Here is an 18,473-nt window from a genome sequence, read left to right as displayed (position 1 = left end):
TAAAACATGCTTGTTCTTCACTCAGTGAAGTGATGGTTAAGCTTCAGCAGGAGCTGGCTCTCATTTTTCATGTATTCTTTCTTTTACTGTCCACTGTCTGTGAGGAGTTTGTGCCGCTATGCTGCCACAGTTTGTGTGTGGTCATGTGACTGCATGGCTAGTCTGATTTATGAAACGGAGTCTTGTGATTATTGTTGGTACATCTGATTGGTGAAACAGTCATGCAGTAGATCCACTGGCGGCTTCTCTCTGGCAAAAATATACTGTAGCGTATATAATGGAAAAAAGTAACGATTTGAGTGTTGCCCAATGTAGCGGAGTAAGTGTAGCGTTTCTTCTTCACAAATGTACTCAAGTAAAAGTAAAAAGTATGGTGCAGTAAAACTACTCTTAGAAGTACATCTTTTTTTTAAAAGTTACTCAAGTAAATGTAATGGAGTAAATGTAACTCGTTACTACCCACCTCTGAATATATATATATATATATATCCAGTATATATATATATATATATATATATATATATATCAGTATATATATATATATATATATATATATATATACTGGATGTTATGTATTTTGCCCCTGTGAAGCACCAATGTTAATACCTCAATTGAAGGAAGGAATTTGTAAAATTTTGAAGGGTTCAGTAACTTTCAGCCACTACTGTATGTTATTTGGAAATGCCTGAGTGTGTAACACAGTGTTTTTCAACCGGGGTTCGAGTGCTAGGCAAGGGTTCCGCAGAAAAAGTCCTAGTGATATAGGACATACTGGTGGATAATTGCACAGGGTTCCATGAGCAAGGTAACCATTCGCGCATGAGTTCTACTCCAGCAAAAAGGTTGAAAAACACTGGTGTAATAAGTCATGTGTTTTTTCCCCAAGTTTTTAAATGTAGTTTTTGTATGTTTGCTTTTCAAGTTCAAGTTCAAGCACTTTATTTTCATTGTGTAGCACAACAAAATTACTTCTTGTGACAGCCCCAAAGTGCATTTAAAGAAAAGTCTAATACTGTAATTCCAAATATGTCGTATACAGTGTTAAGTGATCAAGTAACCAGATCGAATTATTATTGCTTAAAGTACAGCAGCATAAATTGTTATTGCACCTGTTAGTGAATAGTACATTACATATTATATACAATATTGTAATACATTAGTATATATATTGCACATTACCAATATAGCTTATTGCACATGTTCAATTAAAAATGATCTCAGACTGTGGAGATTCAGAGTTCAGAAAGTTTATGGCAGATGGGAAAAAGCTATTTTTTGGTCTGTTTGTGCGTACACAGATTGACCTAAAGTGTCTGCCTGATGGGAGGAGCTCAAACAAAGAATTTCCAGGATGGGTTTTGTCCTTGAGAATGTTTTTGGCCCTTCTCACACAGCAAGTCTTATACAAGAGTTTTGAAAAATAATTTTTTAAAAATAGTTAGCGTTTATTCTTTAAGTGTGGTGCCATGGCATTTTAATGAAAAATGTATATATTGGATTTTAATTTCTATTTTGACTCTTAATTGATTTATTTTGTATTAATAGTCGGGTTTATAATATTATCAATCAATTTGATTTGTTATTTAATAGACATAGTGGAGAAGCTGTTTGTGTGACGCCCTGTCCTCTTTTTTTTTTTTTTTTTTGGAAAGGGAAAGAACATAAATTCCTGCTTCATTTCCAAGTGCCTCTGAGTCGACTTCTTTCTGACATAACGCGGAGGAGGACGCATTCCAGTCGGTTAGATTTCCAGCACAGAACTACAAAAAGTCAGGCAAGGCTAATTCTGTCTCGCCTGTAATAATCAAACCCTGTGCCAGGCTGCTCGCTCCTCTCTTCACAGATATCTTGAGCCAGTCTCTTGCTCAGTGTACCATAGCAGATGGCTTTGAGTCTTCTGTTATTGTTCTCATTCCCAAAGCTGATAAAATAAGCTGCCTCAATGATTACTGGCCTGGAACTTAGGCCAGAATCCTGCCTGTAGACTTCAGTTTTGATTTGAACACCATTGTCCCTGAACTATTTTTAATTAAACTTCTACAGACTGAACTGAATCCTTCCACCTGTAAACAGATTGACAGCTTCCTGACAGACTGGAAATAATATATTTGTGTGGGCTCCCACCTCTCAGACGGTCTCCATGTTAGCACAGGTGCCCCTCAAGGCTGTTTACTTTCTCCTCTACTTTATTCGGTGTACACCAATGGCTGGGGGTCCACTGTTCCTTCAGTGAAACTCATTTAGTTCCCTGATGACACCGTCATTATCGGATTAATTACTAATGGTAACAAAACAGCTTAACAAAAGAAGGCATCTCATCTTGTATCTTGTTGTGCTTCCAATAACCTGGTCCTCAACACCACCAAGACACTGGAAATGTCTGTAATGTCACAAGGTCCAGATCCCCACATGTATTTTTGACATAAATAACGGATCATCCGAGGGAGCACCATCAAAGACAGATATATGTTAGACAGAGGGAGAACATTTAATCTGGGTGTCAATGAGCCCAGCTCATGAATCAGTCAGACTGCTGATCTGAACACGCCCGAGATAACGTCCTCTTCTGACATTATGGGTAATTTTCAGTAAACTTTCTGACAATATATACGGTATATCCAGTCAGACACATATATTTTGAACAATTTTAGCTGTCTGTTGTTAATTTTGAAAATAGAAGATGTGCCACGCATGTGCAAAGCAAAGGCCAAGATGAGGAAGTGAGTGATCTGCACCAGGATGTAAGGGATGCCAGAAGCACATAAAATATAAAAGTGCTATAGAAGACTACACAATAAGATTATTAAAGAAAATCTGCACAATTTTAACTGTCCGAGGTTCATTTTACAAGGTAGCACAATAGATAATGAATGCCATAGATTACTTTTTACAATTTTTAAAATACAATTGATCAGTTTTAATCTCCAATGAACAACTGTGCATATAATATACGGGAAGCTTTACAGGAAAATGAGATGACTGCTCAATTTAAAGGGATTGGCATGACAGGTAAAAGGTTTTCTTTTTTTTTATTCATGGAATTAAACTGTTTTATTCAAACGATTTTATTCAATAACATTGTCAAGGTTTAAATGTACAACAACAACAAAGCCTTTGCCGTTGATTTTTTTTCGTCCTTGTTTATTCCACAGGAAACAACCTGCTAAATGTATAAGAGCAAGGGACATCTACTGTGCAAGTGGATTACTACCTTTATTGTAACGATTCGTCTTTTAAATGTCTTTGTACAAAGTTATTGGGTGTCGAGTAATGAATTATTTTTATTATTAATGATATTATTCTAAATCTCACTTTCGGTTTTTCTTGGTAGATGAGCTTCTGATAGATTAATTTATTAGTAACAAAACATGCAGTGCGTAGGCTATTCCAACAGAAAATACAACTGACAAGTGGCATTTTTTATTCTATTCTAACAATATTTACTGTCCGCTTTCAAATCAAAGATCACGCCGGTAAAACGACAATAAGGTGTAATGCACCTGCAACCTTACAGTGCAGACTTCGCGACATCACCGTGCGTGAGGAAACAGCAGACAGGAGGCTTCGCGGGCGTTTTTACGGACATTCAGGAGGCTGCGTGTGCACGTTTACTGATAGACAGGACGGCTGCGCGTGCGTGTTTACTGATAGACAGGGCGGCTGCACGTGCATCTTGACTGGCTGACAGGCGGGTGCGCGTTAGTCTTTACATGCAGACAGTACGGCATTTTGCAAGGAGCATGCGTCAGGACAAGTTATTAATTTCACCACATTAAAAACATTAGGAGTTGACGCAAAGTACTTTCACTTAAAACAACTGAATAACTAATAATACATACATAGTAAAGTATATAAATAAAATAACATGAATAACATAGTATAATATAAAATATATAAACAACATGAAAATGTATACAAGGAGTAAGAAAAAAAATTTAAATTAAATATAATACAAGAAACAACAGATTAATAAGAAGAGGGTAAGATCTATTAAAATAAAATTAAAAGAAATATATTAGTGGATTTGACAAAAACCCTAGAAGAACCTCAAGCTGAAATGAAAGCAAAATAAAACAGACGGGTCTTTAATTTAGATTTAATCTCATCAATAGCAGGGCAGGACTAAATATTGAACGGGAGACTATTCCAAAGTCTGGGGCAGCAACTGAGAGCTCCTTCGGTCGCCTTTGGTTTTGAGACTTGACTGAGAACTGAGATGAGCTTTTGTGACAATGTGACCGTGGGAGGTGGGGGCAGGGCGGATCGAATACAGAAATAACAGACCAACAACAACAACAACATTTATTTATATAGCACATTTTCATACAAATAATGTAGCTCAAAGTGCTTTACGTGATGAAGAAAGAGAAAAAAGATAAAATAAGAATTACAATAAAAGAACACTATAACACAGAATGAAAGTAAGGTCCGATGACCAGGTAGGACAGAAAAAACAAAAAAACTCCAGACAGCTAGAGAAAAAAACAAAATCTGCAGGGGTTCCAGGCCATGAGACCGCCCAGCCCCCTCTAGGAATACTACCTAACATAAAACACCTCAATCAGTCCTCATTGTATACAGGGTTCTCATGGAAGGACTTGATGATGGTCATATGGACTTCTGGTGAGTATTTTTCGTATGTGGATTACTCTTTTAGCCGGATGTAATTGTTCACAATTTGGCATGATCCTGGATCTGTCGGTTTTTTGAAACTCTTGCTGGATGTGTTGTCATAGCAGCACATCCAAATCCTCAAACCTGCTCGGAACAGGTTTGTTCTATGTAAACAAGGATTAGCTCACACACTTAATCAGTGTCCTTGCGTGGAATTCATTCAGTCATAGCTTTGCCGTTCATGAATGAGCAACCAATTGCTACAGTGGGATGCAAAAGTTTGGGCAACCTTGTTAATAGTCATTATTTTCCTGTATAAATCGTTGGTTGTTACGATAAAAAATGTCAGCTAAATATATCATATAGGAGACACACACAGTGATATTTGAGAAGTGAAATTAAGTTTATTGGATTTACAGAAAGTGTGCAATAATTGTTCAAACAAAATCAGGCAGGTGCAAAAATTTGGGCACCGTTGTCATTTTATTGATTCCAAAACTTTTAGAACTAATTATTGGAACTCAAATTGGCTTGGTAAGCTCAGTGACCCCTGACCTACATACACAGGTGAATCCTATAATGAGAAAGAGTATTTAAGGGGGTCAATTGTAAGTTTCCCTCCTCCTTTAATTTTCTCTGAAGAGTAGCAACATGGGGGTCACAAAACAACTCTCAAATGACCTGAAGACAAAAGATTGTTCACCATCATGGTTTAGGGGAAGGATACAGAAAGCTGTCCCAGAGATTTAAGCTGTCTGCTTTCACAGTTAGGAACATATTGAGGAAATGGAAGACCACAGGCTCAGTTCAAGTTAAGGCTCGAAGTGGCAGACCAAGAAAGATTTCGGATAGACAGAAGCGATGAATGGTGAGAACAGTCAGAGTCAACCCACAGACCAGCACCAAAGACCTACAACATCATCTTGCAGCAGATGGAGTCACTGTGCATCGTTCAACCATTCGGCGCACTTTACACAAGGAGATGCTGTATGCGAGAGTGATGCAGAGGAAGCCTTTTCTCCGCCCACAGCACAAACAGAGCCGCTTGAGGTATGCTCAAGCACATTTGGACAAGCCAGCTTCATTTTGGAATAAGGTGCTGTGGACTGATGAAACTAAAATTGAGTTATTTGGGCATAACAAGGGCGTTATGCATGGAGGAAAAAGAACACAGCATTTCAAGAAAAACACCTGCTACCTACAGTAAAATATGGTGGTGGTTCCATCATGCTGTGGGGCTGTGTGGCCAGTGCAGGGACTGGGAATCTTGTCAAAGTTGAGGGACGCATGGATTCCACTCAGTATCAGCAGATTCTGGAGACCAATGTCCAGGAATCAGTGACAAAGCTGAAGCTGCGCGGGGCTGGATCTTTCAACAAGACAACGACCCGAAACACTGCTCAAAATCCACAAAGGCATTCATGCAGAGGAACAAGTACAACGTTCTGGAATGGCCATCTCAGTCCCCAGACCTGAATATAATTGAAAATCTGTGGTGTGAGTTAAAGAGAGCTGTCCATGCTCGGAAGCCATCAAACCTGAATTAACTAGAGATGTTTTGTAAAGAGGAATGGTCCAAAATACCTTCAACCACAATCCAGACTCTCATTGGAACCTACAGGAAGTGTTTAGAGGCTGTAATTTCTGTAAAAGGCGGATCTACTAAATATTGATTTCATTTCTTTTTTGTGGTGCCCAAATTTACGCACCTGCCTGATTTTGTTTGAACAATTATTGCACACTTTCCGTAAATCCAATAAACTTAATTTCACTTCTCATATATCACTGTGTGTGTCTCCTATATGATATATTTAACTGACATTTTTTATCGTAACAACCAACGATTTATACAGGAAAATAATGACTATTAACAAGGTTGCCCAAACTTTTGCATCCCACTGTATTGGTGCGCAAATTATAAGAAGAGAATTTCAAATACTGTAGAGAGATCCTTTATTTTTCCCAGAGGAAATTCTTTTCGAAATATACCGCTTTAGCCGGAGGAGAGGGGGGATATTGTACTTCAAAGATTTATTAGCACCTTATATTCAAAGTCAAACTAGGCGAAGTCGGGCTCTCACAACCACACAGATTTGCTTTGAGCTTTTTTGCAAGCGGTACTTTTTTATATGCTGTAGGTGATGCGGAAAATCTATCTAAATGTGCAGTTTGCCAGGCAATTCGTAAAGTTTGTTTGGCTCTGAAATAATTCCTTCGGGTTTTCATAGTGTTTCTTGGACACCTGTGTGTGCAGACAAAAGAGGTATTTCATGCCATTGCAGGTATAATTCACAGGCAAAAACACCCACAGCTCCATAAAGAATCTCACAATCAGCCTAACATTCTCATTACCCAGGATTTCCAAATGTGATTGGGGCACATGGGACTGATCAGAGTGTAGTTTGATCAAACATTATTTGAAAAATTTACCTCTCCTCCTGATGAATAATCAGACACAGTGTCTTCATCAAATATTTGACCTTCGTCAATCTCGTTGGTCAGACACAAGTTCTAGGGATATGACATTCCCTGCAACTGACCCAACAAAAAAAGAGGGCTATATGAAACATACCTATGGCACACATTGAGGACAAATATATGCAATGACCATCCTTTACCTGAAATGAAGTGACCACTGCATCCTGCCACTGGTTCTGAGGAGGAGCTTCCCCCTGGAATGCCCTCAGAAACAGGGCAATGGGCATTTTGCTGGAGTGTCAACTCTTCTGCAGGGGTTAGGTCTGCACCGCGTGGACCTCCACTTTTTTTTTTTGCTTGTCTGCCTTCTTATTAGCTTTAAAATTAATGTTTTTTTATATTATATATGATTCTTTATGTCAACAATTCTTTAAATAGTTATATACCAATATTTACCAGTTTGAAGTATATTCTTTTACTTCACTTTAACCTGTTCCTATGTTCTCCTTGTGCTCATATTTGATCTGGAATGACATATTAAATAATAATAATTAATCTGACACAGGAAATGAAAGGCTGCTTTCAGTAAGTACAATGCACAAGCGTTTAATTTGTCGGTGACTTTTTGCTAGCCGTCTTTTCTGGTGTGGGCTGGTTTTGCAGTGTTACCTCTTGTGCATATTAAATCTTGAAATCCTTCGAGTAACACACACACACACATGCACGCACACACACACACACACACAACACACACGCACACACACACAACACACATGCACACACACAGCTTGTGTGGAAAAAAATGCGTCCGTTCTTTCGTCATTTTGTTGCAGCCTATCAAAGACTTGCTGATCATGTTTTCTAGACTCATGGGCTTTTCACTCAGCGCGGGCATGCGCAATCATCTCGAATGATTAGATCCAGCTAAACTAATCTACCACACCGCTGCATTTGAAAAACCGACTTATCCCGGATGAATTTCACAGGCATTAACTCATCCAAGATGAGGCATCTGATCTCGGATGATTTAAGCGACGTACAAAAAATATCCCCCTGGTCTTTAATCCATTAATGTGGGGACATCACGGTGCTTTGATTAGGTGGTGATCGCCACCACAGAAAACCGGAAAAAGAACAGAACAGAAAGTAGGGGTTAGTACTTATTTTGGAGCCACCATGAATAATTATGATAATTAATTGAATATACAGAGCATCGGGAATTTGCATAAGATGAAGCTATGAGAAAGCCTTGCTAAAGTAATGTGTTTTCAGCAGTGTTTTAAAGTGCTCTACTGTATTAGCCTGGGGAATTCCTATCGGCAAGCTATTCCAGATTTTAGGTGCATAACAGCAGGAGGCCGCCTCACCACTTCTTTTAAGTTTAGCCCTTGAAATTCTAAATAGACACTTATTTTAAGATCTAAGGTTACGATTTGGAGTGTAAGGTGTCAGACATTCTGAAATATAAGAGGGAGTGAGATTATTTAAGGCTCTATAAACCATAAGCAGTATTTTAAAGTTGATTCTGAATGACACAAGTAACCAATGTAGTGACATCAAAACTGGAGAAATGTGCTCGGATTTTCTTTTCCTAGTTAAGATTCTAGCAGCTTCATTCTGCACCAGTTGCAATCGATTTATGTCTTCTTTGGGTAGTCCTGAGAGGAGTGTGTTACAGTAATCAAGTCGACTGAAAACAAAAGCATGAACTAATTTCTCTAAATAATTCAATGATATAAGAGGTCTAACTTTTTATATATTTCTTAAGTAAAAAAATGCTATCCTAGTGATCTGATTAATATGTGATTTAAAATTCATGTCAGAGTTAATAGTTTCCCCTAAATGGTTCACCTCCTTCTTGACTTTTAATCCTAATGCATCAAGTTTAATTCTAATAACTTCATTATATCCATTTTTGCCAATCACTAAAATTTCAGTTTTCTCTTTATTTAGTTTGAGAAAATTACTACTCATCTATTCAGAAACACAAGTGAGATATTGTGTCAATGAATCAACAGAGTCAGGGTCATCAGGTGCTATTGATAAGTACAGTTGTGTGTCATCAGCATTTAGCTCACATTATGCCCCAAGATAATCTGACCTAATGAAAGCATGTAAATCGAAAAGAGCAGCGGACTCATGCAGGATAGGGCCTTGTGGAACACCATATAGGATATCATGTGTCATAGAAGTATAATTGCCACAACTAATAAAGAATTTTCTACCTGCCAGGTAGGATTCAAACCAATTTAAGACACTGCCAGAGAGGCCCATCCACTGACTAACGTGATTTCTAAGAATATTGTGTGATCAATGGAATCAAATGCAACACTCAGATCTAGGAGGATGAGAACAGATAAATGGCCTCTGTCTGCATTTATCCGTAAGGCATTTACTACTTTAACGAGTGCAGTTTCTGTACTGTGATTTGTTCTGAAACCCGACTGAAACTTATCAAGAATAGCATGTTTATTGAGGTGGTCATTAAGCTGCATAATGACTGTCTTCTCTAGAATTTTACTTAAGAAAGGCAAGTTAGAGATAGCTCTAAAATTTTCAAAAGCAAAGGAGTCAAAACTATTTTTCTTGAGTAGGGTTTTAACTACATCAGTCTTAAGGCAGTCTGGGAAGAACCCCGTATCTAATGAGAAGCTTACTATGTCAAGAATACTGTCAATTAGCACACCCGATACTTCTTTGAAAAAACTTGTTGGTATTGGGTCAAGGATGCAGGTGGAGGGTCTCAGTTGAGAAATGTATTGAGGGGATAATCCATTATGTGCTTTAAAAACAATTAGCAAAATTTAAAAGTCAACTCTGTATTTCACGGGTAGCAGATGCAAATGAGCTAGAACAGGAGTGATATGCTGTCTTTGCTTTGTTCAAGTGAAAAGTCTAGCAGTTGCATTTGAAATCATTTGAAGTCTACAAAGTGTGGAACGGGACAGCCCCATATACAGGGAATTAGACTGTTCAAACCAGGAGGTGATACATTGATAAATATTCTCATGTTTTTAGGAGAGAAAATCAGATTAACTTGGCTATAGTTCTAAGCTGCCCTTTACAACACTGCTGACTTGTTCATTAAAATTTAATGAGATATTAAAAAAACATAGATAGGATACTTGGATAGGGATCCAAGCGTGCTGCTAAGTTTAATGACAGAGTCAAATAGAATTAGTCAGAAATATAATAAATAAAAAAAAAGGCGCTAAAAATGTGTGAACACGAAGAGACCAGTGAAGATCACACCTTAGTACACCTGCGCCAAATCAGAAGGAAAGCTAAATTCCATGGAGTACCGAAATCTTCTTGGAACCCATCAATCTATTAGATGACATACTGTATGCAGCCGCCAAGGTCGCTGCCAATTAACAGGCGCCATTTATGAAAGTTAAGAGGCGCGCACTCCGGGCGCCAAGGGGGGGCCCAACTAATCAGTAGTCGAACTGATAATGAGTGTGCAGTATTCATTAAAGTAAAAGTGCACAAGCTCCGTACACCAAGGGGTGCGGCGCAGTTTCGGCTACTGTAGGGGTGCGTGCTCTGGATACCGAGGGGTGGCGGGGAGTTTCTGGATTGGGACAGAATGTCAAGTCTAATAATAACACCATGAGCAATGACGGACGATGTCCATCCACCTCGCCTGGGGCTCCAAATTGCCTTCTACCAGTACTGTGGGGCAACATTTTTTTAAGAACCACAGAACCCTGACTTGTAAACACTCCAAGTACAACTGTCTGACTTTTACTAATTCGGTTTTAATGAAACTAGCATTGAGACCGAAGAGAAAGGTGCACCCACACAAAGGCATGACACAGGACATATAGGTTTAAGCTGCCAGACAGAGCCTTGTGTCGCGTTGTTCCCTCCGCGCATTCTGTACACTTTACTGGACTCACTTAGAAAAATTAAATGTGTTTTGGTAATGAGTCCACAATGTGCCATGATGGCGCAGTTTAAGGTCCGGTGCATCAGCAGAAAATTTGACAGAAAGCGCCCCAAAGACCCCAGAGGAAGTCTGAACAGACCACTTTAACATGCATTCTAAGCCTTAATATGATGAAAATCGCGATAAAGTTATGAAACTAAAGTGCGATGAGAGTATGATACCCTCAATTGGTGTGTTTACATGGGAAAACAAGCATAAAAATAGTCTGGTGAGGCCATATTAATCTTTTTAGAGTGTCGCATGGTGCCGCAGCGGTTATTGCTGCTGCCACACTGCTCGCTGACCATCTGTTGTCTGTGTGCAGCTTGCATGTTGTCCCTGTTTTAAGTCCTCCAGTCTCCTCTCAAATCCCTTTTGTTAAAGGAAGTCTCCAAATTGACCTGCGATGTGTATCAGTCAAGGTTCCTCAAGATGAGCTGTCTGGTTTGTTCCATTTATACTTATGGTCCTGTAACCTCCTGTAATCAACTGATTAGGGCTGTAAAATGGACAGGTGAATGAAGGAATCCATAGACTGTTAAGAAAGGAATCCATTTCCTATTTCATTCAAATGAACCCAATGTTCTCAGCGCACATTTCTTTTTGTTTCTGAAATTGAATTTGTGATTGAAAGGAAGCGGATTTGCTACCATGTTAACAATCCAGGAAAAAAAATCTTTAGACAGAGCAACACAAGATAAGTACAAGGAGTGTTAACAGGAATTGAAGAAGTGATACTTCGGTCTCAGGTACTCCTTAATATTATTTTATTTCTCTGGCTGTAATATAAAAGGCCTGGTGTGGCGGAAGTGCTTGGCTCCAGGTTTCTTCAGGCACTGGGGCGCCGCCTGGCAGTGGCCATAGGCCCCTACAGGATTGGGCCCCCAACGCAACCAGGGCGGTCGCCCCCTCGCAGTCTGGAGGAGGTACAAGCCCTCCCCCGGTCCTCCTGGGCATCCCGGCTGGGATCCACGGAATCCAAAGGCAATTAGGAAACTGAAGAAACTCTGAGAGGAAGAGATCTAGCAGAGCTAAAGTCACAAGCCAATGTCAATGTCAATTTATTTATATAGCACATTTAAAACAACATAGGAATGCTGTGGCAAAAGTGCTTTACAATAAAAGAAGAAAAAACATACAATTAACATAAATAGAAATAAAATAAATAATAAATAGATGTAAGATTACATAATCAAAATGAGGAAAACATCAGTATTACTGAAGGTAAAGGAAAGCAAGTGAGTAGAAATGAGCCTTTAAACTTGTTTTGAACAGTTCAATTGAAAACGATTCCTTTATGTAGTGCGGTAAAGAGTTCCACAGGCAAGGAGCAGCAGCTGTAAAAGCCCTGTCCCCCTTAGTTTTACACTTGGTACGAGGGACAACATGAAACAACTGACCAGAAGATCTAAGCACTCTAGATGGCTGAGGTAAAGCACACAATTCAGAAAAATAGGCTGGAGCAAGCCCATGTTAAGATTTAAAAGCTAGCAACAACATTTTAAAAGCAATTCGAAAACTGACAGGCAGCCAGTGTAAAAAAGTTAATATTGGAGAAACAGAATCAGACTGTCTTGCCCCAACCACAAAGCAAGCAGCAGCATTCTGGACCAACTGTAACCTGCATATCAGGGATTTGCTAATCCCAGAATACAATGAGTTGCAGTAATCAAGGCGAGAAAAGATAAAAGCATGAGTAGCTTTCTCAGGACAAATAATGCTTGATCTTACCTAAAAGATGAAGCTGGAAAAAGCAACTCTTGACTACAGAATTAATATGTTTCTCCAGTCATCTCTCCTGCTCTGTCCTTCTTCCACCCGACTTCCGCTCCTGAATGAAGGGAGGCAGCCCCTTATATAGGAACCCGGATGGGCTCCAGCTACTTTCCGGCATTCCTCCGCAGACACGCCCCAGTGTGGCGGAAGTGCCGGCTGCACACCCAGAAGCCCTCCGGGTCTCCCCTGTCTTCTTCCCCCCAGCACTTCCTGGTGTGGCGGAAGTGCTGGGCTCCAGGTTTCTTCAGGCACTGAGGCGCCACCTGGCAGTGGCCATAGGCCCCTACAGGGTTGGGCCCCCAACACAACCAGGGCAGTCTCCCCCTCGCAGTCGAGGAGGTACAAGCCCTCCCCCGGTTCTCCTGGGCATCCCGGCTGGGCTCCACCCCCAGTCGGATGCCACACCCTCTAGTTAGGATAATGGATGGATGGAAGAACGAGATCAAGAGTGTGACCTAGAGAGTGAGTTGGCATATTAATATACTGGATAAAATCAAATGAGTCCAATAGTGATAAAAAGTCATTAACCAAAGGCTTCGATTGACAACAAACGTGAATGTTAAAATCACCAACAATAAATGATTTGTCATGAGAGTGGGTAATATCAGCCAGGAGATCAGAGAATTCAGAAATGAAATTATCATTAATTACAGGAGGTCTATAAACCACAGCAAACAACAAAGAAAGGGGAGCTGCACACTTCGAAAAGTTGCATTTCGAATCTACTAAACGGACCTCTTGTAAGGCTCCGACACAAGAACATACTTTTAAACACAGTGGCAATGCCCCCATCACGACGAGTCAGCCGAGCAGAGTTTAAAAATGAATAACCTGATGGTACAAAGTCAGTAAAGCATGAATAGTCACAGTTTACAATCCAGGTCTCAGTGATGAAAAAGAAATCCAGTTTATTTGAGATAATAAAGTCTTGCAGAATTAAAGTTTTATTAGACACTGATCTCACGTTCAAGAGGGCAGCCTTGATAGAAGTAGAAGAACTTGCTGTTCGACGAGACAAGTTTCTGAGGGTCACCAGCTGGTGTGATAAGTGGGCACTTCACAGCACAGCAGCTTCATACAGTGCAGATTGACAAAAGCAAGCATCAGGCTTTGTGCTTCAGGTTTGATAGGGCAAGTGACAGTAAGAAGGCCATTCTTAAAGGACAATACAGGGCCTTGAAATAGCAGCTGTGGACTACTACAGAATGGAAGGAAGTCTTATGGACTGAAGAATCCAAATTTGGCTTCTTCAGTTCATCATGCAGGGTGTCTGTACACTGTTTACTTGGTGACAGGATGGTTCCTCAGTGTGTGACACCAACTGTCAAAGATGGAGGAGGAAGTGTAATGGTCTGGGGCTCTTTTTCTGGAGGCTGAGTTGATGTCTTGCACAGTGACTGACATTCTGAATCAAAAAGGTTACCACAGTTTGGCTGTTAAATCAGCAGAAGGTGCAGGCTACTTTGATAAATCAAAAATTTGAAAGCAATTTTGTACACTTAATGATTCCTTGACTTATTTTTTTTTATTAGCCATGTTTGTTTGTTCTATGCTTTGATTTCATGAAACAAGTCAATAAATTGTGTACATTTCTATAAAAACAAGAAAAACCGAGGTGTTCTGAACCTTTTGTCCAGTAGTGTATAGTGGATGGTTTTAAATGTAAGGTTAATTAACCATCGTTACAGAAGTGCTTGGACAAGTGTATTACAGTATGGTGACCCCTGGCAATTACATGGAGTTCGGTTCTATATGTGGACACCGGGACCCACATACAACCAGGCTGATCTCCTCGTGGGACAGGCCACTCAATGTGTGAGCCTCAGCTTGGGTGTTGCAAAGGAGGATTTGCAGATTTAGGTGACTTTACATCCTTTGAGGCATTCATTTTAAATATTAAAACAGATTCCAACACAATTATAGTGCTAGATTACACCCCACCAGGGCCATGTTCATTGTTCATGACTGAATTTAGCAACCTTTTATCTGATTTGGCTATAAAATGTGATCACATAGCACTGATGGGGGATATTAATGTACACATTGATGACACTTTTAGCAAATGTTTTACTTTTTTACTAAATTCAGCAGGATTTTGTCATATTGTCAAAGGTCCAACTCATAATCATAACCACACATTAGATTTAATTATAACTTCCAAATTTGAAATTCAAAATTTAATTATTACTATTACTATATTAAGTTATTTCCGATCACTACTTAATTACATTTGATTTAGTTTTGCCCTTGCCAACGCACTCACAGATTAAAACAAAGACAGTGTGACATCTAGATTTTAATTCTGCTTCAAAATGTATAGATACTTTGAGTAAGTCGAGTGTAAATGTGGAAAACAATTTAGATCCCCTAACATCACATTATGATGTGACCTTGAGAGATGCTCTGGATGCAGTGGCTCCCCTTAAAGAAAAAGTGATCAAAGCACATAGAAACTCTCCCTGGTTTAATGAAAACACTCAAGCTCTTAAATTAGAGTCTTGAAAACTGGAGCGCAGATGAACAACAACAAATATACATGTCTTTCAAATTGTATGGACAGAGAGTGTTAAAAAATATAAAAAAGCTCTCTTTAAAGCTCACTCAGAATACAATTCTACAATAATAGATAGCAATAATCAAAATTAACAAATGGGAATTCAGATCTACAGTGCAAAATACCAACAGATATTTGCAATACAGACTTTATGAACTTCTTCAATGTGAAAATTTTAAATATAAGATCCCAGATCTCAGCATCAGAGTACAAACTGCATACTAGCTTAGCAGACCCTGCCTCATAATGCATTCAGCACTTTAGCAATTTTAATCCTGTAACTGAGCAGGAAGTCTTAACTTTAATTTCTAAAATGAAACCCACTACTTGTTCCCTAGATCCAGTGTCAACAAAACTAGTAATAAGTGCAATGGATGTTCTTGCAGCGCCTATTCTAAACATTATCAATAGTTCATTATTGCATGGCACAGTACCTGATGCACTAAAAGTGTCAGTCATTAAACCATTACTTAAAAAGTCAGACCTAGACACACACATACTAAATAATTATAGGCCTATTTCAAATTTACCCTTTCTCTCTAAAATACTAGAAAAGTAGTCGCCAATCAGCTTTACTCACACCTTATGCATTACAATTTATTTGAGAAATTCCAGTCTGGTTTCCGCACTGGTCGTAGTACAGAAACTGCTTCTTCTAACGCGGGTTGTAAACGACATTCTGATATCCTCTGATGATGGAAACTCTACTGAAATTATGTTGTTAGACTTAAGTGCAGCATTTGACACCATTGACCATTCTATTTTATTGCACAGGCTAGAACAGCTTTTCTCAACCTTTAAGTATTTGTGATCCGAGATTTCATAACAGTTTTAATCGCACCCCAAGGTTTTTTGAAAGGAGCCCACTAATACCAATTTGTACTTTTTGAATTAATAATATATCATAGATGCATAATTTATTATACCTACTTAACTTTTATCGACATTTATCTAACTCTATATTTATTTTTCTAGTATCAGAAAGTAGTTTAAGTTAATTTGTTTTGGTTTTAATAGATGTATTTTTCATATTTTCGATTCTTGTTTTCTTTTTTCACATCTTCGTGCCCCAGCTTTTTGTTACTTCGTGCCCCCCCCCACCACAGTTTGAGAATCACTGGGCTAAAAAATGATGTTGGCCTTAGAGGCACTGTGCTCGCTTGGTTTAGTTCTTATTTATTAAATTGATTCCAATATGTACAGAAATGTGTTGACAGTACTCCATCATTATACACAGAAGTGAAATATGGTGTCCCGCAGGGCTCAGTACTGGGACCTTTACTGTTTTCACTTTACATGCTTCCACTGGAATCTATCATTAGGAAACATAATGTTAATTTTCACTCGTATGCAGATGAAACCTGGTTATACCTTTCATTTAGATCAAATGAAGTTTCTCCAATGTTGTCTTTAATTAGTTGTGTTAGCGAATTAAAGGAGTGGATGGATGAGAACTACTTGTCTTGAACACGGATAAAACAGAGATATTAATTATTGGAGGGAATGACGCTGATCACAACAATATTTTGTCATCATTTAACTCAGTTGGAATTACCATTAATTTTACTGAATCAGCCCGCAATCTAAGAGTTATCTTTGACTCTAGCATGTCATTTAAAACACATAGTACAAAGTTGTCCAAATCATGTTTCTTCCATCTTAAAAATATTGGAAAATTAAATAAGCAGGATTCTGAGAAATTAATTCATGCTTTTATTTATAGTAGGATTGACTACTGCAATGCAGTGTTCACTGGATGTTCAAATTTTTCTTTATACAGCCTCCAGTTAATCCAAAATGCTGCTGCAAGAATTATTACAAGAACAAGAAAATATGAGCACATAACTCCAGTTCTTAAATCCTTACACTGGCTCCCGGTTAAGTTTAGGGCAGATTTCAAAATCCTCCTTTTAACATATAAAGCCTTAAATGGCCAAGGTCCGGCTTACTTGTCTGAACTTATCATGACTTACAAACCAGAGCGCACATTATGATCTCAAGATGCTGGTCTGCTTATGATTCCAATGATTTATAAAATAACAGTGGGAGTTTGAACTTTTAGTTACAGGGCCACTAAACTGTGGAATGGTCTGCCTGCTACTATAAGAGACTCACTACTTCCGTTTAGCATATCCTGTCTAGAGCTGCTGATTAACTGTACAGACTGCATCCATGTTGTTAGTCATTGGCACTAAAACATAAGTAACATGATCGTTATAATTTGTTATTTACCCTCACCTATTCGATAGATAGATAGATAGATAGATAGATAGATAGATAGATAGATAGATAGATAGATAGATAGATAGATAGATAGATAGATAGATAGATAGATAGATAGATAGATACTTTATAATTCCCCAAGGAGAAATTCACATACTCCAGAAGCAGCATACTGATAAAAACAATGTTAAATTAAAGAGTGATAAAAATGCAGGTATAACAGACAATAAGTTTACGTAATGTTAACGTTTACCCCACTGGGTGGAATTGAAGAGTCACATAGTGACATAGAGGGGAGGAACGATCTCCTCAGTCCGTCAGTGGAGCAGGACAATGATAGCAGTCTGTCGCTAAATCTGCTCCTCTGTCTGGAGATGATACTGTTCATTGGATGCAGTGGATTCTCCATGATTGACAGGAGCCTGCTCAGCTCCCATCACTTTGTCACAGATGTCAAACTGTCCAGTTCCGTGCCTACAATAGAGCTTGCCTTCCTCACCAGTTTGTCCAGGCATGAGGCATCCCTCTTCTTTATGCTGCCTCCCCAGCACACCACCACGTAGAAGAGGATGCTCACCAAAACTGTCTGACAGAACATCTACAGCATCTTATGGCAGATGTTGAAGGATGCCAGCCTTCTAAGGAAGTATAGTCGGCTCTGTCCTTTCTTGCACAGAGCATCAATATTGGCAGTCCAGTCCAATTTATCATCCAGCTGCACTCCCAGGTATTTATAGGTCTGCACCCTCTGCACACAGTCACCTCTGATAATCATGGGGTCCATGACTGGCCTGGGCATTCTAAAATCCACCACCAGCTCCTTGATTTTGCTGGTGTTCATTTGTATGTGGTTTGAGTAGCACCATTTAACAAAGTCCTTGATTAGTTTCGTATACTCCTCCTCCTGCCCACTCCTGATGCAGCCCACGATAGCAGTGTCGTCAGTGAACTTTTGCA

This window comes from Polypterus senegalus, chromosome 5 (genome assembly GCF_016835505.1).
Source record: "Polypterus senegalus isolate Bchr_013 chromosome 5, ASM1683550v1, whole genome shotgun sequence".
Lineage (NCBI taxonomy): Eukaryota > Metazoa > Chordata > Cladistia > Polypteriformes > Polypteridae > Polypterus > Polypterus senegalus.
This window is presented reverse-complemented; position numbering follows the sequence as displayed.